This window comes from Trichechus manatus, unplaced genomic scaffold (assembly GCF_000243295.1).
Source record: "Trichechus manatus latirostris isolate Lorelei unplaced genomic scaffold, TriManLat1.0 scaffold00116, whole genome shotgun sequence".
Lineage (NCBI taxonomy): Eukaryota > Metazoa > Chordata > Mammalia > Sirenia > Trichechidae > Trichechus > Trichechus manatus.
In genome coordinates this window covers 6,771,519-6,796,636 of record NW_004444052.1, presented here as the reverse complement: position 1 = coordinate 6,796,636, position 25,118 = coordinate 6,771,519, and positions in this window count along the sequence as shown.

The window sequence follows — 25,118 nt, the reverse complement described above, 5'->3', positions numbered from 1 at the left end:
AAAATTGGAGATAATACTTGTAAGTTTGGGTGCCATCCTACAAGATGCAATCTATGCTTTCAATTAATGACAAAATATTATATGCCTTCTCCAATAGCCATAATCCAAATATCTGGGAGCATAATAAGGAGGAAGTCAATGGTTAAAGAAAATGTTTAGTGCTGAATGCAGGGAAGTGTTACATCAACAATTAAAAAAAAAAAACTAAAATGGTTAATTTACTTAGTAAGTTTAGACATAATTTTGGTAGTTTAATTTAGGATAGGATCTACTTGAGAACTTACGGATATTTAATTCTTTAAATAATATGTCCTATTTTATTATTTTCAAAGTAACTTATTGGTTGAAAATGCTGAGATAAAATGAGGTTTATATAAGAGAAAGTAAAAATAAACACTCAGTACAGAGACAACTAGTGCTATATGTTATTGTTGTTATTATGATGGAGGTGGTAGTGGTGATTTTTTTTTTCGAGTATGGTATCATACTAAAGCTACTTTATCTAATAGTGCCCCTATAACTTAATGATATATTAGCACCATACTTCAATATTATAGAATTTTGGAGAGAATTTCATGTTCTCATAATATTTCATTAAATTAATTTAACCATTTTATTATGTTTGGGTATTTAGCTTCCTCATGCACTTATGCTGTTACAAATAAAATTTTGTGGTTGGTAACTGTGTAATTGACCATTTAAAACTTATTTTCTGAGGATAAATAAGTTAGTTAAAACAGTAAGAATTTTCCACATGAAAGTACTTAGACATATTTGAAGCTGGTGGGCTAATTGGGTGATTATTGTTGCCATACAAATATTTTGTATAATCAGTCTAGGAAGGTATAATTTATGATCTGATATGCAACGTATATTTCCAATGAGAAGACTATACGTTGTAACCTTTCATATCACAGAACAACTAGTTTATAGCCTGACAACCTAACAATTAATCTATTTTATCACCTAATTCTTTTGTTAACAACATTGCTTCTGTCATAATCCATTAATTCAAATTGGTCCCCATAAGAAGGTGGTGTATATTATTATATTGTTAATGATCAGCTTGTCACAGCAGTAAGAATCACATTTTGTCTCAGGCTATTAATTAGGGAGCTAATAATTATTACTTCCTTAAAGTATTTTCAAAGACATAGAAATGAAAAGATTGGATGAGATATTCTCAAAATAGTGTTGAAATGTTTTCCAAATACATGTATTCTGACCAGTAAGCATATAGGAAGAACAGTTTGAAATGTTGACTACTGCTGGTTGCAGATCTTTAGGGAAAATAGTCATATCGACAGAACTTGAAAAGATGTGCAGTGACATCTGAGTGCTACATAAATCCCATTATTGACTGTAATTGAGCAGCTGCCAAAGGCTTAATGTATCTAATATTTGAAAATGACTATCTAAAGGACAGCTCAGCTCCCCATTCTATTAGCACCCCTAGGTGTTAAATCTCTGTAATAAATTACAGCAAATGAAGGGAAAGCACCTGCACAAATAATTCCATCCTCCCAAAGAAAGGTCTTCACTGGATTGCAATTTAATTTTATTCCCCCAGCCATTACCGAGTTGTTACAATAATCATTTATCTTAACACTGGATCTGTGGCAATTTAAGAATTGAATTTGAGCATGATATTTAGTAGGTTATCCAGTGGCCATTACATGAGACCTGCAATCTTATTAATGTTTCAGTGAATTAAGTTTCAGAGAAAAATTTGTCTTTTAAGATTGATTGTATCCTTTCTTTTGTCAGGTCATGAACATTGTTTATAACTATATGATGCTCTATAGGTTACAAAGTGCAGTCAAAGCATGTCATCATGTATCTTTATGACAATGCAATGAGGAAGTAAAGGCAGACATCATTGTCACAATTTATAAAAAAACAAACACATAGAGTGCATGTGACTTTCCTCTACTTTCATAAGTGTCCAAGTTGGAACTAGATTTCCAATACTATATTATGCTATATTTCTAATTCTAAACATATAATTTTTAATATTATCATGGTACCTGTGAGGAAAAGTAATTAATTGCTATCCAAAAAGCAGTGTTAACTTATTTCACATAGCTATATTTCATCTACATAATACTTACTTGCTTCATTTTTAACATCAACTATTAAATTTTAAATTATTAGATATTCCATGAGTTTACAAATAAATTGAAATATCCATATTTTTGATAAATAGAGAGTTAATCTAAGAAGTATGCAAATACCTGTATCATAACTTAAATTCCCCAAAACCTTTCTCAAATACACACTTGTGGTAATCACTTCTTATGAACCCTTTGGCTTCCTTCTAATTATAAATGGAAGAATATAGATTAAACAGATATTTCTACAAAGAAATGTTTATCTGAAAAGAAAAAGTAGATCAAAAGAAATTTTTTTTTTTGGCATATGTTAAATATACCAAGGTTTTCCAAACTTACCTGATGGTAAGTATCACTTTTAATGTTTGTGGTTAATTAAATGAATCAATTATTAGACCCCTCCTAGAGAATCTCTCTTACTGTATATAAGAGGTTATAGTTAACAAGTTCTTCAATAATACTTATTTTCCAAGAATTTTGCAAATTATGCTCTTGAGTGATATTACACAGAGGGATGGTCATCCAAACACCAATAGAATGAGCAGACACATTTTGCTTGCCTGATTTCTAGTTTCCTTCCAAGCACAAAACAAATGTGTGCACCAAGCCAAAACAAACAAACAAACAAAAACCTGCATATGAACTATTAAGGAATTTGGCCCCTCCTAGTTTCAGCAAGGCATGCAATAAGACAATGGTAGCTTATATATCTCACTTTCTTTTCCCTTAGGTAATAAACTTAATTTATCATGGATAAATAGTCTTCGCTGGAGCTTCCAGGTTAAGACAGACTGGAAGAAGGACCCAGAAGTCTACATTTGATGAGTGTCTGATAAGTGTCAGAAGATGAGCCCCTCAGGTTGGAAGGCATTCAAAATACAACTGGGGAAGAACTACCTCCTCAGAGTGGAGTCAACCTTAATGATGTGGATGGAGTCAAGTTTTTGGTACCAATCATTTGCCGATGTGGCATGACTCAAAATAAGAAGAAACAGCTGCAAACATCCATTAATAATCAAAATTTGGAGTGTACAAAGTATGAATCTGGGAAAACTGGAAATCTTAAAAAATGCAATGGAACACAAACAGTGACATCTTAGGCATTATTGAGCTGAAATGGACTGGTATTGGCCATTTTGAATTGGGTAATCATATGGTCTACTATGCTGAGAATGACAAATTGAAGAGGAATGGCATTGTATTCACCATCAAAAAGAATGTTTTAAGATCTATCCTTGAGTACAACGCTGTCAGTGATAGGACAATATCCATATGTCTACAATGAATACCAGTTAATAAGACTATTATTCAAACTTACACAACCACTAAAGCCAAAGATGTAAAAATTGAAAATTTATACAAACTTCTGCAGTCTGATATCGATCAAACATGCAATCAGGATGCATTGATAATTACTGGTGACTGGAATGTGAAAGTTGCAGTCAAAGAAAGACTGGTAGTTGGAAAATATGACCTTGGTGATAGAAACAATGCCCGATATCAAATGATAGAATTTTGCAAGACCAATAACTTCTTCATTGCAAATACCTTTTTTTCAACAACATAAACGGCAACTATACACGTGGACCTTGCCAGATGGAATACACAAATAAAATCAACTGTGTCTGTGGAAAAAGACAATGGAAAAGCTCAATAAAATCAGTCTGAACAAGGCCAGGGGCTGAACGTGGAACAGACCATCAATTGACGTATGCAAGTTCAAGTTTAAACTGAAGAAGAATTAGAACAAATCCACAAGAGGTAAAGTACAAATCTGAGTATATCCCACCTGAATTTAGAGACCATCTCAAGAATAGGTTTGATGCATTGAACACTGATGACTGAAGATCAGAAGAGTTGTGGAATGACATCAAGGACATCTTACATGAAGAAAGCAAGAGGTTATAAAAAGAGAGGAAAGACAAGACCAAAGCGGATGTCAGAAGACCTGCTGAAACTTGCTCTTGAACGTTGAATATCAAAAGGGAAAGGAAGAAATGATGAAGTAAAAGAGCTAAACAGAAGATTTCAAAGGGTGGCTGGAGAAGACAAAGTATTATAATGACATGTGCAAAGACCTGGAGGTAGAAAACCAAATGGTAAAAACACACTCAGCATTTCTCAAGCTGAAAACACTGAGGAAAAAAAATCAAGCCTCAAGTTGTCATACTGAAGGATTCTATGGAGAAAATAGTAAACAATGCAGGAATCATCAAAAGAAGATGGAAGGAATACACAGTCATTATACCAAAATGAATTGTTCAACGTTCCACTATTTCAGGAGGTAGCAAATGATCAGGAACCAGTGGTAATGAAGGAAAAATCCAAGCTGCACTCAAGGAATTGGCAAAAAACGAGGGTCCAGGAATTGAAGGAGTACCAATTGAGATATTTCAACAAATAGATGCAGCACTGGAAGTGCTCACTTGTCTATGCCAAGAAATTTGGAAGACAGCTACTTGGCCAACCAAATGTAAGAGATCCATATTTATGCCTATTCCCAAGAAAGGTAATCCAATAGAATGCAGAAATTATGAACAATACCATTAATATCACACTCAAGTAAAATTTTGCTGAAGATTATTCAGAAGCCACTGCAGCAGTATGTCAACGAGGAACTGCCAGAAATTCAAGCCAGATTCAGAAAAGGACATGGAACCAGGGATATCACTGCTGATGTCAGATGGGGATGTCACTGCTGATTTCAGATGAATCCTGGCTAAAAGCAGAGAATACCAGAAAGATGTTTACCTATCTTTTATTGACTATGCAAAGACGTTTGTGTGGATCATAATAAATAATGGATAACATTGTGAAGAATGGGAATTCCAGAACACTTAATTGTGCTCATGCGGAACTTGTACATGGATCAAGAGGTAGTCATTTGAACAGAACAAGGGAATACTCTGTGGTTTAAAGTCAGGAAAGATGTGCATCAGGGTTGTGTCTTTTGCCGTACCTATTCAATTTGTATGCTGAGCAAATAATATGAGAAGCTGGACTATATGAAAAAGAATGTGGAATCAGATTGGAGGAAGACTCAGTAGCAACCTTCATCGTGCAGAAGACACAACTTTGCTTGCTGAAAGTGAGGAGGACTTGAAACATTTACTGATGAAAATCAAAGACCACAGACTTCAGTATGGATTACACCTCAACACAAAGAAAACAAAAATCCTCACAACTGGACCAATAGGCAACGTAATGATAAACAGAGAGAAGATTGAAGTTGTCAAGGATTTCATTTTACTTGGAACCACAATCAACACCCATGAAAGCATCAATCAAGAAATCAAAAGATGAGTTGCATGGGGAAAATCTGCTACAAAGACCTCTTTAAAGTGTTGGAAAGTAAAGCTATCACCTTGAAAACGAAGGTGCACCTGTCCCAAGCCATGATGTTTTCTATCACCTCATATGCATGCGAAAGCTGTATGATGAATAAGGAAGACTAAAGAAGAATTGCCGCCTCTGAATTTCAGTGTTGGTGAAGAGTATTGAATATATCATGAATAGCCACAAGAACTAACAAATCTCTCTTGGAAGTAGTACAACCAGAATGTTACTTAGACGCAAGGATGATGAGACTACATCTCACATACTTTGGGCATGTTATCAGGAGGGATCAATCCATGGAGAAGGACATCATGCTTGGCAAACTAGAGGGCCGGCAAAAAAGAGGAAGACCCTCACCAAGATGGACTGACACGGTGGTTACAACAATCGGCGCGAGCATAACAAAGATTGTGAGGACGGCACAGGACCAGGCAGTGTTTCATTCTGTTGTATATGGGGTTGTTCTGAGTCGGAATCAACTTGACGGCACCTACCAACAACAACAACATATAGATAATGGCTATATAAATAGATAGATACAGAAATACATACATAGAAAATTTTTTTTTCTGTATTAATCTTAGGGACAAAAATCCTTTTAAAATATCTTCAAAGAATTATTTTGTTTTAATAATTTATTTTTTATCGTGCTTTAAATAAAAGTTTACACTTCAAGTTAGTTTCTCATACAAAAATTCATACACACACTGCTATGTAACCCTAGGAGCTCTCCCCATACTGTGACAGCACACTCCTCCTTTCCACCCTGGATTTCCCATCTCCACTCAACCAGCTCCTGTCCTTTTCTGCCTTCTCATCTCACCTCTGGACAGGTGCTACCCATTTAGACTCATGTATGTATTTGAGTTAAGAAGCACACTCTTCATGAGTATCATTTTATGCCTTATACTCCAGTCTAATCTTTGAAGACTTGGCTTTGGGAATGGTTTTAGTTTTAGGCTAACAGAGAGTCTGTGGGCCATGTCTTCTGTGGCCCTCCAGTCTCAGTCAGACCATTAAGTCTCGTCTTTTTACTAGAATTTGAGTTCTGCACCTCACTTTTCTCCTGCTTCGTCAGTGTCTCTCTGTAGTCTTCCCTGTCAGGGAGGCCACTGGTGGTAGCCAGACACCAGTTAGTGCTTCTGGTCTCAGGCTGATGAAGCCTTTGATCCATATGGCCCTTTCTGTCTCTTGGGCTAATATTTTCCTTGTATCTTTGGTGGTCTTCTTTCTCCTTTGCTCGAGGTGTGTTGGAACCAATTGGTACATCTTAGATGGCTGCTCACTGGCTTTTAAGACCCCAGACACCACTCACCCAAGTGGGATGCAGAACTTTTTATTAATAAACTTTGTTATGTCAATTGACCTAGATGTCCCCTGAAACCACATTCCCCAGACCCCTGCTGCTGCTACTCTGTCCCTCGAAGTGTTTGGTTTTATTCAGGAAACTTCTTAGCTTTCGGTTTATTCCAGTTGTGCTGACTTCCCCTGTAATGTATGTTGTTCTCGTCACCTAAGATAATTCATGTCTACTATCTAGTTAGTGAATACCCCTCTCCCTCCCTCTCCACCATCGTAACCATCAAAAAATGTTTTATTCTCTGTTTAAGCCTTTTTCTTGAGTTCTTATAATAGTGGTCTTATATAATATTTATCCTGATGTGACTGACTAATTTCACTCAGCATAATGCCTTCCAGATTCATCCATGTTATGAGATGTTTCACAGATTCCTCCTTGTTCTTTATCTTTGTGTAGTATTCCATTGTGTGAATATACCATAATTTGTTTATCCATTCGTCCGTTGATGGGCACTAAGGTTGTTTTCATCTTTTTGCTATTGTGAACAGTGCTGCAATGAATATGGGTGTGAATATATCTATTTGTGTGAGGGCTCTTATTTCTCTAGAATATATTCCAAGGAGTGAGATTGCTGGATTCTATGGTACTTCTATCTCTAGCTTTTTAAGGAAGAGCCAAAATGATTTCCAAAGTGGTTGTACCATTTTACATTCCCACCAACAGCATATAAGTGTTCCAGTCTCTCCACAACCTTTCCAGCATTTATTATTTTGTGTTTTTTGGATTAATGCTAGCCTTGTTGATGTGAGATGATATCTCATTGTAGTTTTGGTTTGCATTTCTCTAATGGCTAATGATCGTGAGCATTTCCTCAAGTTTCTTGTAGCCACCTGAATGTCTTTGGTGAAGTGCATGTTCATATCCTTTGCTCATTTTTATTTGGGTTATTTGTCTTTTTGTTGCTGAAGTTTTGCAATATCTTGTAGATTTTATCTGTTAGACCAGGATCAGATTTGTTGTAGCCAAAATTTTTTTCCAAGTCTGTAAGTTGTCTTTTTCTTCTTTTGGTGAAGTCTTTTGATGAGCATAAGTGTTTGATTTTTAGGAGCTCCCAGTTATTTAGGTTCTCTTCTGGTGTTTGTGCATTGTTAGTAAAGTTTTGTATTCTGCTTATGCCATGTATTAGGGTTCCTAGCATTGTCCTTATTTTTTTCTTCCATTATCTTTGTTGCTTTGGATTTTATATTTAGGTCTTTGATCCATTTTGTGTTAGTTTTTGTGCATGGTGTGAAGTATGGGCCTTGTTTCAAATTTTTGCAGATTGATATCCAGTTATGCCAGCACCATTTGTTAAGGAGACTGTCTTTTCCTCATTTAACAGACTTTGGGCTTTTGTCAAATAGCTGCTCATAGGTAGATGATTTTACGTCAGGATTCTCAGTTCTGTTCCAAAGTCTATGTATCTGTTGTTGTACCAATACCGGGCTGTTTTGTCTACCATTGCAATATAATAAGTTCTAAAATCAGGTAATGCAAGGCCTCTCACTTTGTTCTTCTTTTTCAGTAATGTTTTACTTATCCAGGCCTCTTTCCTTTCCACATGAAGTTAGTGATTTGTTTCTCCATATCCTTAAAAAATGCCATTGAAATATGGATCAGGATTGCCTTGTATCTGTAGATCGCTTTGGCAGAATAGACATTTTCACAATGCTGAGTCTTCCTATCCATGAGCAAGGTATGTTTTTCCACTTGTGCAGGGTTTTTTTTGTTTCTTGCAGTAGTGTCTTGTAGTTTTCATTGTATAGGTCTTTTACATCTCTGATTAGATTTATTCCTAAGTATTTTATATTCCTGGGGGCTATTGTAAATGGTATTGATTTGGTGATTTCCTCTTCAAAGTTCTCTTTGTTGATGTAAAGGAATCCAACTGATTTTTTTATGTTTATCTTGTATCCTGATGCTTTGCTGAAATCTTCTATCAGTTCCAATAGTTTTCTTGTGAATTCTTTGGGATTTTCTGTGTATAAGATCATATCATCTGCAAATAGAAATACTTTGACTTCTTCCCTACCAATTTGGATGCCTTTTATTTCTTTTTCTAGCCTAACTGCTCTGGGTAGGACCTCCAGCACAATGTTGAATAAGAGTGGTGATAAAGGGCATCTTTGTCTGGTTCCCATTCTCAGAGGGAATGATTTCAGACTCTCTCCATTTAGGATGATGTTGGCTGTTGGCTTTGTATAAATACCCTTTATTATGTTGAGGAGTTTCCCTTCTATTCCAATTTTGCTGAGAGTTTTTATCATGAATGGGTGTTGGAATTTGTCAAATGCCTTTTATGCATCAGTTGATAAGATCATATGGTTCTTGTCTTTTGTTTTATTTGTGTGATGGATTACATTGATAGTTTTTTTCTAATGTTGAACCATCTCTGTATACCTGGTATGAATCCCACTTGGTCGTGGTGAATTATTTTTTTGATATGTTTCTGAATTCTATTGGCTAGAATTTTGTTGAAGTTTTTTGCATCTAAGTTCATGAGGGATATTGGTGTGTAATTTTCTTTTTTTGTGGTGTCTTTCCCTGGTTTTGGTATCAAGGTTATGCTGGCTTCATAGAATGAGTTTGGGAGTAGTCCAACCTTTTCTATGTTCTGAAATACCTGTAGTAGTAGTGGTGTTAACTCTTCTCTGAAAGTTTGGTAGAATTCTCCAGTGAAACCGTTGGGGCCAGGGATTTTTTTTGCTGAGAGTTGTTTAGTTACCTTTTCCATCTCTTCCTTTGCTATAGATTTAGTTAGTTGTTCTACCTCAGTTTGTGATAGTTCAGGTAGGTAGTGTGTATCTAGAAATTCATCCATTTCCTCAAGGTTTTCAAGTTTTTAGAGTACAATTTTTCATAGTATTCTGTTATGATTCTTTTAATATAAGTTTTCTGCTGTGATATCACCCATCATATTTTTTATTTGGGTTATTTGCTTTTTCTCCTGTTTTTGTTTTGTCAGCTTGGCCAATGGTTTATTGATTTTGTTGATCTTTTCAAAGACCGGCTTTTGGTCTTGTTAACTCTTTCAACTGTTTTTCTATTCTCTATTTAATTCTGCTCTAATTTTTATTACTTGCTTTTTTCTGGTGCCCGAGGGCTTCTTTTGCTGCTCTATTTCTACTTGTTGAAGTTGTAGAGTTAATGTTCCGATTTTGGCCCATGTTCTTACTGAGCTTCTTTCTGGAAGTTCTATCCTTCACTGAAAGTGGTGTGCTGAAGTCTCCTACTATTATTGTGGAGCTGTCTATCTTTCTTTTCAATGCTGTTAGAGTTTGTTTTATGTATTTGGAGCTCTTTCATTGGGTGCGTAAATACTTATTATGGTCATGTCCTCCTGGTGTATTGACCGTTTAATCATTGCATAGTGTCCTTATTCTTTGTGGTGGATTTTACTTTAAAAGAAATTAATACTGCCACTCCTGCTCTTTTTTGGGTGTTGTTTGCTTGATATATTTTTTTCCATCCTTTGAGTTTTAGTTTGTTTTTGTCTTTAAGTCTAAGATGTGTCTCTTATATGCAGCATATAGATGGATTTTTTTTTAATCCATTCTGCCACACTCTGTCTCTTTATTTGTGCATTTAGTCCATTTACCTTCAGTGTAATTATTGATAGGTATGAGTTTAGTGCTGTCATTTTATTGTCTTATTTTTTGTGTGTTGTTGACAGTTTCTTGGTTCCACTTAATTTTCTGTGCTGAGTCATTTTTCTTTATGTATTTTCTTTTCATCTTTTTCATTGTTGTTGATTTTTTTATTTTCTCAGTCTCCAAAGAATTCTTTATGTAGTGCTAAAGACACCACATTTGATTATCCCCTAAGTTAACATTTACTTTGTTTAAATAATATTTTATTGTAATATATATTTCTTTTGCTTTATATATATACACCATAGGTTGGCATCCTATTGCCATAGCAACAGGAAGTGGAATGTTTGCAGTGTAGCTGTGACCTCATACTTTAACCTGCTTGATCAGACTTCCACTGTATTCTTGACAACAATTATTGTTATTATTTTTCTTTGGGGCTGGGGGAGCTGAGAAAAGTATTTTATTGCCATCCATATATTTTTTTTATCCTCTTCTCTCCTCATGACTTGTTATTTTTTGTAGAGTTTCACCTGAATTTACATATTTAATTTTATTTTTAATGCCTAAACTTAGTGTTTTTTCCTCTCCTGTGCTATAGATTTCTCATCTAAACAATACTTCCCACTCCACAAATGCAAAGGCATGAGCTGTGAAATGGAGCAGGGAATAAGTATAGTTCTCTGGGAAGTCAGGAAAATGGAGAATTCTCTGTCCCAAAGTCTTACTCAATGTCTGCTTTGCTTTACTATACCGATAAAGGTATTAAATCCCCTAGAATGGAGCATAGAAGCTGGGTATTGATTAATATTTTTTTTCTCTATCCTTGCCTGTGATTTGTGATTTTTCCTAGTCAAATGTGAAAAGGTGAAATTAAGGCTTAGTGCTAATGGAAAAGCCTGCTATATGTTAAAAAGAAAATACAAAAGAAAATAAAGGGTACTGGAAGTATAAAAAATAAATCTGAATTTCTTTGTTTGCATGGTGTCTTAGTTATCTACTGCAGCTGTAACAGAAATACCACAAGTGGGTGACTTTAACAAACAAAAATTTATTTTCTCATAGTTTAGGAGGCTAGAAGTCTGAATTCATTGTGCCAGCTTTATGTAAAGGCGTTCTCTCTCTTTGTGGGCTCTGGGGGAAGATCCTCGTTCTTCGGTTTCTTGGTGATCTTCATGCGGCTTGGCATCTATCTACCCCCATCTCTGCTTTCAGCGTGTTTGTGCTTAATCTTCTCTTTTTGTATCTCAAAAGAGATAGAATTAAGACACCCTCTACAATAATACTGATTCATCAACAAAGCAAAGAAAATCCATTCCCAAATGTCATTATACCCACAGGTATTGTTGTTTATTGTTGTTCTTGGCTCCTTCTCATGGGTTCCAACTCATAGCAACTCTATATAAAACAGAATGAATCACTGCCCAGTCCTTCATCACTATCACAATCCTTGCTGTGTATGAGTCCATTGTTACAGTCACTGTATCATTCCATCTGGTTCAAGTTTTCCTCCTTTTAGCTGACCATCTATTTCACCAAGCATGATGTCCTTCTCCAGGGATAAGTCCCTCCTAATAACATGTCCAAAGTAGTCTCACCACCCTCTCTTCTAAGGAGCATTCTGGCTATACTTCTTACAAGATAGATTTGTTCATTCTTCTGGCAGCACATGTTATATCAGTATTCTTTCCAAGCACCATAATTCAAATGTATCATTCCTTCTTAGGTCTTCCTTAGTCATTGTCCAGCATTTGAATGCATATGAGGTGATTAAAAATGCAATGGCTTGGGTCAGGTCCGCTTTAGTCTTCAAGGTGACGTCTTTGCTTTTAACACTTTAAAGAGATCTTTTGCAGCAGATTTGCCCGATACAATAAGTTGTTTGATTTCTTGACTACTGCTCCCGTGGACTTTGATTGTAGGTCCAAGGATAATGAAATCCTTGACAACTTCAATAATTCCTCCATTTATCATGATGTTGCTTACTGGTACAGTTGTGAGGGTTTTAGTTTTCTTTATGTTAATGTGTAATCCATATGAAGGCTATAGTCATTGATCTTAATCAGTAAGTGCTTCAAGTCCTCTTTGCTTTCAGCAAGCTAGGTAGTGCCATCTGCTTAACTCAGGTTGTTAATGAATCTTTCTCCAAACTTGATGTCACCTTCTTCTTCATACAGTCCAGTTTCTTAAATTATTTGCTCAGCATACCGATTAAATAAATATGGTGAAATGTTATAACCCTAATGCACACCTTTCCTGATTTTAAACCACACAGTGTCCCCTTGTTATTTTCAAAAGACTGCCTCTTGATCTATGCACAGTTTCTGCATGAGCAAAATTAAGTGTTCTGAACTCCCGTTCTTTGCAACATTACCCATTTGTTATGATCTACACTGACAAATGCCTTTGCATGGTCAATAAAACACAGGTAAACGTCTGTCTGGTATTCTCTGCTTTCAGCCAAGATCTATCTGACATCAGCAATGATGTCCCTCATTCCATGTACTCTTCTGAGTCTGGCTTATATTTCTGGCAGTTACACTTGATGTAATGCTATAACTATTTTTGAATTATCTTCAGGATAAATTTACTTGCAGGTGGTATTGATATTTTTTGATAACTTCCACATTCTGGTGGATTCCCTTTCTTTGGAGTGGGCACACATATGGATCTCTTCCAGTCTGTTGGCCAGATTGCTGTCTTCCAAATTTCTTGACATAGACAAGTGTGGGGACATATGCCATTTAAACATGGCTGCACTATTGTCAACTGCAGCTCCCACAGGCCTCTATGCTGTACACGTCATGCTGGACACCTGTCAGCTATGACTGAGAGCTTAGGCACGACTTATTTTTCTATAACCCACTGTTCCCTTACTGATTAACTTGCTTACCTATAGCCCATTCTCCCTTGCCCGAAACTGATTGTTATCCACCCAAAACCCATTGTTCTATGATTTGCTCCACTGCTTATTGTGCTGATTATAAATAAACTTCTGGGACTGGAGTGGGGGTCGACTCCTCAGAGTGACCCTCATTGGCCCCACTTCTCTGTAAGAGTTGTGGCACTGGTTACTGTCTCCGCCGCCCCGACCATCTTCGCCGCTGCGACAGATGGTGCCCCGTGTGAAGGACTGCGACAGACAAGTGATTGTTTCCAGCATTGTATCCATTTGTTGAAACATCTCTATTTGTATTCTGTGTGTTCCTGGGGCCTTGTTTTTTTGCCAATCCTTTCAGTGCAGCTTGGAAGCCTTCCTTCAGTACTATCAGTTCTTGATCATATACAACTTCCTGAAATGGTTGAACATCAACTAATTCTTTTTGCGACAGTGATTATGTATTTTCCTTACATCTTCTTTTTATGCTTCTTGTGTCCTCAATTTTTTGCCCTTAGGATCCTTCAATATTAGAACTTGAGGCTTAATTTTTTTCTTCAGATCTTCCAGTTCGAGCCAGGCTGAGCATGTACTTCTCTTTCGGTTATCGAACTCCAGATCTTTGCACATTTCATTATAATACTTTGTCTTCTCGAGCTGCCCTTTGAAATCTTCTGTTCAGTTATTTTACTTAATCTTTTTTTTTTTCCTTTCACTTTGGCTACTCTACATTCAAGAGTTAAGTTTCAGAGTCTCCTCTGACATCCACTTTGGTCATTTCTTTCTTTCCTGTCTTTTTAATGACCTTTTCCTTTCTTCATGTATGATGACCTTGATGTCATCCCACAACCTGTCTGGTCTTCAGTCATTAGTGTTCAATGCATTAAATCTATTCTTGAGATGGTCTCTAAATTCAGATGGGATATACTCAAGGTCTCACTTTGAGTCCCATGGATTTGTTTTAATTTTCTTCAGCTTCAACTTGAACTTGCATTTTAGCAATTCATGGTCTGTTATACAATTGGATCCTGGCCTTGTTCCAAATGATGAAATTGAGCATCTCTATCTTCTTTCCCCACAGATATAGTTGACGTCATTCCTGTGTATTCCACCCAGAGCGGTCCAAGTGTACGGTCACCGTTCATGTTGTTGAGAAAAGATATTTGCAACGAATAAGTCCTTGGTTTTGTAAAATTTTATTAATTGATCTCCTGTGTCATTTCTATCACCAAGGCCATGTTTTCCAACCACTGATCCTTCTTTGTTTCCAACTTTTGCATTCAAATCACCAGTAATTATCAATGCATCCTGATACGCATGTTTGATCAATTTCAGACTGCAGAAGTTTGTAAAAATCTTCAATTTCATCATATTTGGCATTAGTGATTGGTGCATGAATTTGAATAATAGTTGTATTAACTGGTCTTCCTCATAGGCATATGGATATTATCTTATTACTGACAGCGTTGTGTTTCAGGATAGATCTTGAAACGTTCTTTCTGACAAGGAATGGTAGGCAGTTCCTCTTTAATTTGTCATTCCTGGCATAGTAGCAGATCATATGATTTTCCAATTCAAAATGGCCAATGCCAGTCCATTTCAGCTCACTAATACCTATGATATTGATCTTCAAGTGTTTTATTTCATTTTTGACAACTCTCAATTTTCCTAGATTCATACTTCATACATTCCATGTTCAAATTACTAAGGGATGTTTGCTATTGTTTCTTTTCATTTTGAGTCATGTCACATCAGCAAATGAAGGTCTCAAACACTTTTGTCCTTGCATGTCATTAAGGTCAACTGTATTTGAAGAGGCAGCTATTCTCCAGTCAGATTTTGATTGTCTTTCAACCTAAGGGGCTCACCGTCCAGCACTATATCAATTTTCCACTGCTATTCATTAGGTTTTCAGTGGCCTGTTTTATTTTTTTATTTATGTTTTCATGTTTAGAGCGTTAGGTCCTTCTTCCCAATGTGTCTTAGTCTGGAAGCTCTGCTGAAACCTGTCCACCATGGGTGACCCTGCTTATATTTGAAATACCACTGGCATAGCTTCCAGCATCACAGCAAGATGAAAGCCACTACAGTACAACAAACTGATGAGTGATGGACCACAGGTGTACGGGTTAGGGTTTATAATACATATTTTGGGGTACACACAATTTAGTACATAACACATGGTAAAGAAGAGTCATGTTACTTAGAAAAAAGCTCAACAAATATCCACAAACAGAATCTGAATGGAAATAAAAGAAAAAAATAACAGGCAAGTTGTAATCACCTTTTAGTTATTGGTCAATTACAAGTTTTATATTTCTGAGGCTAGGATGCTAGAGAGTCTGACATAAGTTATGTAAAATACTAGGTAATCTAAGGTCATTCACCAAATATGCTTGTAAATTGTGAATTTAGGAAGATTTGTCTTTAACACTGGTATGGTAGGAACTACTGGGATTCACAGAAAGTCTATGTGCAAGAAATAATCTTGAGCTATGAAGCAGTACTTCCCCCAGATAAGCCTAAAGGAAGTCAAACAATAACCTCTGCTTCCTTAAAACAATCCTCAGGTTACAAACCTGTATCAATAAAAACGGGTGTAGCTAAAAATAGACGGCATCAACTAGAAACACTTTTAATATCGCTAGGAAATGTTTCAAAAAAAGGCAATAAAAGGAGATCAAATCTCCAATGATATTATTCTACATCTTAGAATCTAACAATAGAACAAGAGGGGATCAGACTGCCCGCCTAAAGAAATGTAGAGTGGAATTTATCTTCTTTATTTTGCTATGTTGCTTTTTTTTTTTTTCCTCCATGTGGAATTTTAAAATTTTCACTTAACTTTTTGTTCCTTCCTTCATTATATACTGTATATATATTGAGAAGATTTAATGTTTATTTAGGGCCATAAGGTACCACACATACCATAAGGTGCAGCATCCACATGTAATTGAGGAAAGAAACCAACTTGGACTTAAAGTGGAATGTAATAAATGGGAAAGATTCTTCTTGTTTTCCTTTGGAAAGCTGTATTCGTTTCCTAGGGTTGCTATACCGAATACCACAACTGGGTAACTTAAAACAACAAAAATGTATTGTCTCACAGTTCTGGAGGGTGGACATCGAAATTGAACGTGTCAACAGGGCTACACTCTTTCTGAAGGCAGAGAGAAGATCTAACCTTGCCTCTTTCTAGCTTCAGGTAGTTCCTGGGAACCTTAGGCATTCCTTGGATTATAGAGTCATCGTTCAGATCTCTGCTTCCATTCACATACATTCATCTTCCCTGTGTTTCTGTGCCTGTGTCTCTTCTCCTACTTTTTTAAGGACATAACTCATAATGGATTAGGAACTATCCCCAGTACAACCTTGTGTTAATTGACAACATCTTCAAAGACTCTATTTCCAAACAAGGTCACATTTACAGGTTCCAGGCCTTAGGATATCAACACATCCTTTGGGGGACACAATCCAACCTATAGCAGGAGTGTATGAGAAAAATGCTTGCTTTATTTTAAGTGGTAGATATTGTGAATTTGCATAGGTTAAAAAAGCATATTGTTGTTATTAGGTGCCATCAGGTTGGTTCTGGCTCATAATGACTCCATGTAAAACAGAATGAAGTACTGCCCGGTCCTGTGCCATCCTCAGAATCATTGTTATGCTTGAGTCCATTGTTGTGGTCACTTTGTCAATCCATATCATTGAGGGTCTTCCTCTTTTTCGCTGAGCCTCTACTTTACCTAGCATGATGTCCTTCTCCAGGGACTGGTCCCTCCTGATAACATGTCCAAAGTATGTGAGATGAAGTTTCTCCAACCTTGCTTCTAAGGAGCATTCTGGCTGTACCAAGACAGATTTGTTCATTCTTTTAACAGTCTACGGTGTATTCAACGTTCTTAACCAATGTTCTCAATTAAAAGGTGTCGATTCTTTTTCAGTCTTCCTTATTCGTTGTCCAGCTTTTACATGAATATGAGGCAGTTGAAATACCATGGCTTGGGTCAGGCACACATTAGTCTTCAATGTGACATCTGTGCTTTTTAACACTTTAAAGCGGTCTTTCACATCAGATTTTCCAAATGGAATTCGTTGCTTGATTTCTTGACTGCTGCTTACATGGGCATTTATTGTGGATCCAAGTGAAATGAAATTCTTGACAGCATTAAATTTCCTCCTTTTATCATGATGTTGCTAATTGGTCCAGTTGTATAAACTGTGTATAAATTGTTGAATAGGAAGCTAATTTGCTCTGTAAGCTTTCACTTAAATCACAATAAAATATTCAAAAAATACGTAAGGGAAATTAAAATATGTGAAGTACTTAATAAAACACTCATTTTGTTGTTATTGTTTCAGTTGTTATTTTTTGTATGAAAAATAATACTGACTCAGCTTAACCCTGTCCATATCAAAGTTGCAAATACCTTTGGGTCTCTATGTGCCAGAACCTAGTACAGTTCTATAGAACATATTGTGTATTTCTAGATATTGTAATTATATGTTATCTCAGTCTTATACTCATGTTTCAAAAATAATTTTTTTGAGCACTGGTTTCCAATCAATATTCTTTAACCTCTTCTTTAATAAGAAAATTTGGTTTTATTTTGGGCACCAAAAGTCTTCTTAACATGAAAAAATCGTTTAGCTTAACTAGTAAAAAATGTCTGCTTTGACCATTATACTCTTTTAAGAATGATCTATATTGGATCAAATTGATAACAGAAACTCAAAAGATAGAAATCTTAGGGGGCAGTGAGTTAATGTTAATGGTGGAGGAACAACTCAGAAAAAGAGGGTGAGAATAGTTGTATAAACTTGAAGAGTGAAATCAATGTCACTGAATTGTATGTGTGGGAACTTGGAGTATATTTTGATGTGTATATTCTCAATTACGGCAAAATAAATAAAATTTAGAAAAAAAGACATATCCACATAAATTGCTGACATCAATTACTTTATCAATAGAAAAATAACATTTGTTGCTTTACATTTTTTAAAATGTACCTTTTTAAAAATACTTCATGTTTAATATTGTCATTTGAATCCATATTACAGTGATTTTTGTCAAAATGTCTTTGTCTGCCCTTTCAATGAACAGGTTTTTTCGCTTGAAATCTTTGCATAGATTACTTTAATGATATTTATTTTCATTTTACTGTATTTTCCTCTTCAATTTTACATTAAAATTAATAATGTACTATAACAAATTTATGGGAAATTGATTTTGAGACTTTGCTCTAAAATGTAATTATGTTATTAAATGGAAAGAAACTATTTGAAACAAAGTAAACAGATATTTTGTGAGCAAATATAGCTTTAGCACTAAAAAGAAATTTGATTGGTGCGTGACTTGGAAAGATTTATTTTTATTTTAATTTTTTGGACATATTTATTTTTATATCCAAAATGTTATGAATAATCAGTTACAGATTATAGGGACAATGTATTGATAAGCAACAAAGAAAATTAATTAAATTTTAATTTATTGCCATTAAATTAAAATCAATTTAATTTTATTTTATAATTATAGCAGAGAGGCTTTAAAAGCGTCATTCATGTATATAGAGCTAGTCTCTTTTTTAACTACCTTTAAAGAAAGTTAATAAACTGATACTGTTAATTATGCATGTTCTATCATAGCAATAGTTTTAAACCATGTATTAATTTTTTTTTTTAATTTAGGGACCCATATAGCACAAGGATTTTCATAGAAACATGTCTGTTTTTACAATGTACTATTAATATCAGAGATAGCCTTTGTGATTAAATGATATTGTTTGAGCAGCTTTTCTTATAGGTAATAAAAGGACAGCACATACAAAAATAAAATAATCAAATTTAATATGAAGCTTTGGCTGTATTTCTATAGAAAGTTCTAATAAATTTATTAATTTATAGATTACAACAAACAATTATTTTCCATAATTCTGAAATAACTATTTATGAACAAGTACAGCGGTTTGGAGGAAAATGAAGACTTTATTGACGTCTTTTGTTACTCAAAAGTTAAGTTCATCCTATGGTTTATGAGCCATTAACGTTATGTTAGGAGTCCTGGAGGCACAGTACTAAAAGCAGTCAGCAGTCACCAAAAGATGGCAATTCGAACCCATAAGCCACTCAGTGGGAGAGAGATGTGACAGTCAGCTTCCATAAAGATTTCAGCCTTGGAAACCCTATGGGGCAGTCCTACTTTGTCCTATAGGGTCGCTATGAGTCGGAATCAACTTGACAGCAGTGGGTTTTTTTTTTTTTTTTCAGCATTATGTTAAAAGTGTTAAAAATCAAAGGTGTCGCTTTGATGATGAAGGTACACTTGCTCCAAGCTATGGTCTTTTCAATCATCTTATAGGCATCTGAAAGCTGGACACTTAAATGAAAGATCTAAGAATTAATGCATTTGAATTGGAGTGTTGGTGAAAAATATTGATCATTCTGTCAGAAGAATGAATAAACTAGTTTTGGAGGAAGTACTGCCAGAATGTTCCTTAGAAGCTAGGATGTCGAGACTTTGTCTTGCTTACTTAGGACACATCATCAAGAAAGACCAGTCACTAGAAAAGAAAATCCTATTTGGCAGAGGATCAATGAAAATGAGGAAACTCTTCAGAGAGATGGACTGACACAATAGCTGCAAAAATGAGTTCAAAAATACCATCAGCTGTAGGATGACACAAGACTGGGCAATGTTTAGTTCTGTTATACGTAAGGTCTCCATGAGTCTAAACCAATTCCATGGCAACTATCAATAGCAACAAGCATTAGATTAGCATTCTGTATTGTATTCTTTATCTCAGTCCATAGCAGAAATGTGAAAATAAAAAAAAAGTAGTTTCAACCAAGTTATTAGACTTCACAATGCCTGCTTTCAATTCACTACTTTTTTTAAGAGAGTAAATCATGTAAGATGAATCTATTCTGTGAAGCTTCTTAGTTGATGTCCATAGGACACTGCTGATAAGCATAGCTATTGTTGTCTTATGCCATCTAGTCAATTCTGACTTATGGTGACCCCATGTGCTTCAAAATAGAACTGTTCCATAGGGTTTTCTTGGCTGTAATCTTTACAGAAGCATATCACCAGGTCTTTTCTTCTACTGTGATGCTGGGTGGGTTTCACAGCATACATTTTAGTTACCAGCCAGGAGTTAAACGATTATACAACCCAGGAACCTACCATTGTCCAAACCTTACCAACTACCAGAAAGTTTGTTAAATGTCCCATATATGCTGTTGTTGTTGTTAGGTGCTGTCAAGTCAGTTCCAGCTCATAGTGACCCTGAAAACAAGAGAAGGAAACACTGCCCCATCCTGCACCATCCTCACAATCATTCTTATGCTTTAGCTCATTGTTGCAGCCACCATGTCAATCAATCTCATTGAGGGCCTTCCTTTCCTTCGCCAACCCTCTACTTTTATGAGCATGAAGTCTTTCTCCAGGAACTGATCCCTCCTTATAATATGTCCAAAGCATTGAGACGATGTCTCACCATCATTGCTTCTAAGGAGTATTCTGGCTGTATTTCTTCCAAGAGACTTGTTCATTCTTTTGGCAGTTCATGGTGTATTCAAAATTCTTCACCAACACCATAATTCGAAGGCCTCAATTTTTCTTTGTTCTTCCTTATTCATTGCCCAACTTTGGCATGCATATGAAGCAATTGAAAACACCATGGGTTGGATCAGGCACACCTTAGTCTTCAAGGTGACATCTTTGCTTTTTAACACTTTAAGAGGTCTCTTGCAGCAGACTTGCCCAATGCAATGCATTGTTTGATTTCTTGACTGCTGTTTCCATGGGCATTGATTTTGGATCCAAGTAAAATGAAGTCCTTCAATCTTTTCTCTGTTTATCATCATGTTGCTTATTGGTCCAGTTGTGAGGATTTTTGTTTTCTTTATGTTGAGGTGTAATCCATGCTGAAGGCTGTAGTCATTAATCTTCATCAATAAGTGCCTCAAGTTCTCTTCATTTTCAGCAAGCAAGGTTGTGTCATTTGCATACTGCAGATTATTAGTGAATCTTCCTCCCATCCTCATGCCACATTCTTAATATAGCTCAGTTCTCAGATTATTTGTTCAGCATACAGATTGAATAAGTATGGTGAACGAACACAACTCTAATACACAACTTTCCTGAATTTAAACTACATGGTATCCTCTTGTTCTGTTTGAACTACTGCCTCTTGATCTATGTACAGGTTCCTCATGAGCACAATTAAGTGTTCTGGAATTCCCATTCTCTGCAACGTTATCCATAGTTTGTTATGATCCACAGAGTCGAATGCCTTTGCATAGTCAGTAAAACACAGGTAAACCTCTTTGTGAAATTCTCTGCTTTCAGCCAGAATCCATCTGACATCAGCAATGATATCCCTGGTTCCATGTTCTCTTCTGAATTTGGCTTGAATTTCTGGCAGTTCCCTGATGATATAATGCTGCAATTACTTTTGAATGATCTTCAACAAACTTTTAATTGGTGTGATATTAATAATATTGTTAGATAATTTCTGCATTCAGCTGGATCACTTTTCTTTGAAATAGGCATAAATATAGATTTCTTCTACTCGGTTGGCCAGGTAGCTGTCTTTCAAATTTCTTGGCATAGAAGAGTGAACATTTCCAGCACTGCATTCATTTGGTGAAACATCTCAGTTGGTATTCTGTCAATTCCTTGAGGCTTGTTTTTCGCCAGTGCCTTCATTACAGCTTGGACATCTTCCTTTGTACCATCGGTTATTGATCCTATATTACCTCCTAAAATGGTTGAATGTCAACCAATTATTTTTGGTGCAGTGACTCTATGTACTTCCTCCATCTTCTTTTGATGTTCCCTGTGTCGTTTAATATTTTCTTGGTAGAATCCTTCAGTACTGCATCTCGAGGCTTGTATTTTTTCTTCCGTTCTTTCAGCTTGACAAATGCCAAGAATGTTCTTCCCTTTTGGTTTTCTAACTCCATGTCTGTGCGTATGTCATTATAATACTTTACTTTGTCTTCTTGAGCCACCCTTTGAAATCTTCTGTTCAGCTCTTTACTTCATCATTTCTTCCATTCACTTTAGCTAGTTGACATTCAACAGCAAATTTCAGAATCTCTTCTGACATCCATTTTGGTCTTTTCTTTCTTTCCTGTCTTTGTAATGACCTCTTGCTTTCTTCATGGATGATGTCCTTGATGTCATTCCACAACTCGTCTCGTCTTTGGTCATTAGTGTTTAACGTGTGAAATCTATTCTTGAGATAGTCTCCAAATTCAGGTAGGATATACTCAAGGTCATACTTTGGCTTTCATGGACTTGTTCTAATTTTCTTCAGCTTCCGCTTGAACTTGCATGTGAACAATTGTTGGTCTGTTCTGCAGTCGGCCCTTGGCCTTGTTCTGACTGATGATGTTGAGATTTCCTCATTTCTTCCTACAGATGTAGTCAATTTGATTCTTGTGTATTCCAGCTGGTGGGCATCGTTGCTATCACCAAGACCGCATTGTCCAGCTACTGATCCTTCTTTGTTTTCAACTTTCCCATTCTAACCACCAGTAATTATCAATGCATCCTGATTGCATGTTTGATCAATTTCAGATTGCAGAAGATGGTAAAAATCTTTAATTTCTTCATCTTTTGCCTTAGTGATTGGTGTGCAAATTTGAATAATAGTAGTATTCACTGGTTTTCCTTGAAGGAGTATGGATATTATCCTATCACTGACAGCATTGTACTTCAGGATAGACTTTGAAATATTCTTTTTGATGATGAATGCAAAGCTATTCCTCTTCAATTTGTCATTCTGGGCATAGTAGACCATATGATTGTCCAATTTACAATGGCCATTATCAGTCCATCTCAGCTTAGTAATGCCTAGAATATCAGTGTTTATGCATTCCATTTCTTTTTTGACAATTTCTAATTTTCCTAGATTCATACTTCATACATTCCACATTCTGATTATGAATGGATATTTGCACTGTTTCTTCTGATTTTGAGTTGTGCCACATTAGTAAATGAAGGTCCTGAAATTTTGACTCCATCCACGTCTTTAAGGTTGACTCTACTTTGAGTAGACAGCTCTTCCCCAGTCATATTTTGAGTGCATTCCAATCGGAGGGGCTCATCTTCCAGCACTACATCAGTGTTCTGCTGCTATTCATAAGGTTTTCACTGGCTAATTCTTTTCAGAAGTTGACTGCCGGGTCCTTCTTCCTAGTCTATCTTAGTCTGGAAGTTCTGTTGAAACCGGTCCGCCATGGGTGACCTTGCTGGTATTTGAAAATTGGTGGCATTGCTTTCAGCATCACAGCAACATGCAAGCCCTCACAGTAAGACAAACTGACAGATGAGTAGGGGTTCCTATACATATTCAGATATATTCCCTATAATTGGGATTATATATTATTAAATGAAATAATTTTTCAAAGCATCACTAGAGTGTCAGGAACAGGATGTTAAAAAATATGGAAAATCAAAAGAAAACCATTTACTGTATTACTAGATTTACTGTTATTTGGGATAAACTGTAGAATTGTTTTTTTACCCATTGAATCCATTGCCATCAAGTCATTTATGACTCATAGTGACTTTATAGGACAGAGTAGGACTGTCCCATAGTGTTCCCAAGGCTATAATCTTTACAGAAGCAGACTGCTGTGCCTTTCTCTCACAGAGAAGCTGGTGGATTTGAACCCCCAACCCTTCAGTTAGTCACCAAGTCCTTAACCATTGTGCACCAGGCCTCCTTTAATAGTTTTGTTACTCATGTGCTATTCTAAATTGTACTGTTAAAATACAGGCAAGTAAGTAGTTCAGAACTCTTTTTGATTATATGCTACACATATATTTCCATTTTGTGGTATAGTTTAGACCTCATTTTATGATTTTATTGAAAAATAAGAGAAATGGTGAACTATTAAAAAATTAGAGAACTTCAACAATATATTTCTTTAAGCTCATGATAACTAGAGAGCATTGTAAATTTTCATACACCCTTATAATTCCATGATCCAATAAAGTATGCAACAATGTCAACTAAGAAAAATATGCATTTGCCTCAAATCCGTCAGAGCTGAGTGAAGCTTTAAAGAAATGTAAGAACCATGTACTTGCTTATGAGCTTTGGGTGACAGTAAATGTGGCAATTTAAATAATGCATAGTTACACGTATAGCAGGTGGTATCAATGCACACTGTTAAATATAATTCAGATAAACTGTTATATTTTGACATTCAATGAAATGGCATCTGAGTAATACATTTTAACTCACGTCTTCATTTGGATGAAAATAAACCCATCATCCTAAAAATACCTCCAAGCCATATCAGTGCAATGGGACATTCATGAATATCGAGCCAATATGAATACTAGTAAGGGGAAGTGTTGGTGAAGAATATTGAATATACTAGGGAATGCTGAAAAAATGATCAGTTTTAGAAGAAATACAACCAGTTTGTTCCCTAGAAGTGAGAATGGAGAGACTTCAACTCTCTTTCTTTGGACATGTTATCAGGAAAGATCAGTTGCTACACACCATATTTGTTAAAGACGAGTCTCAGCAAAAATGAGGGAAACCCCCAATAAGATGGATTAACACCATAGTCACAACCATGGACTCAAACATAACGATGATAATGAAGATGGTACAGGACCAGGCAATATTCTACTCTGTTATACATAAAGCTACCATGAGTTTAAACCAACTCCAAGTGTGATGGTTAAGATTGTGTGTCAACTTGGCTGGGCCATGATTCTCAGTGCTTTAATGTAATCACTCCCATGATTGAATATACTGTGAGTAGCCAATCAGATGAAAGGGAGTCTCCTTGGGGGTGTGGTCCACATCTAAATATAAGCAGATGTTCTGGCTTTT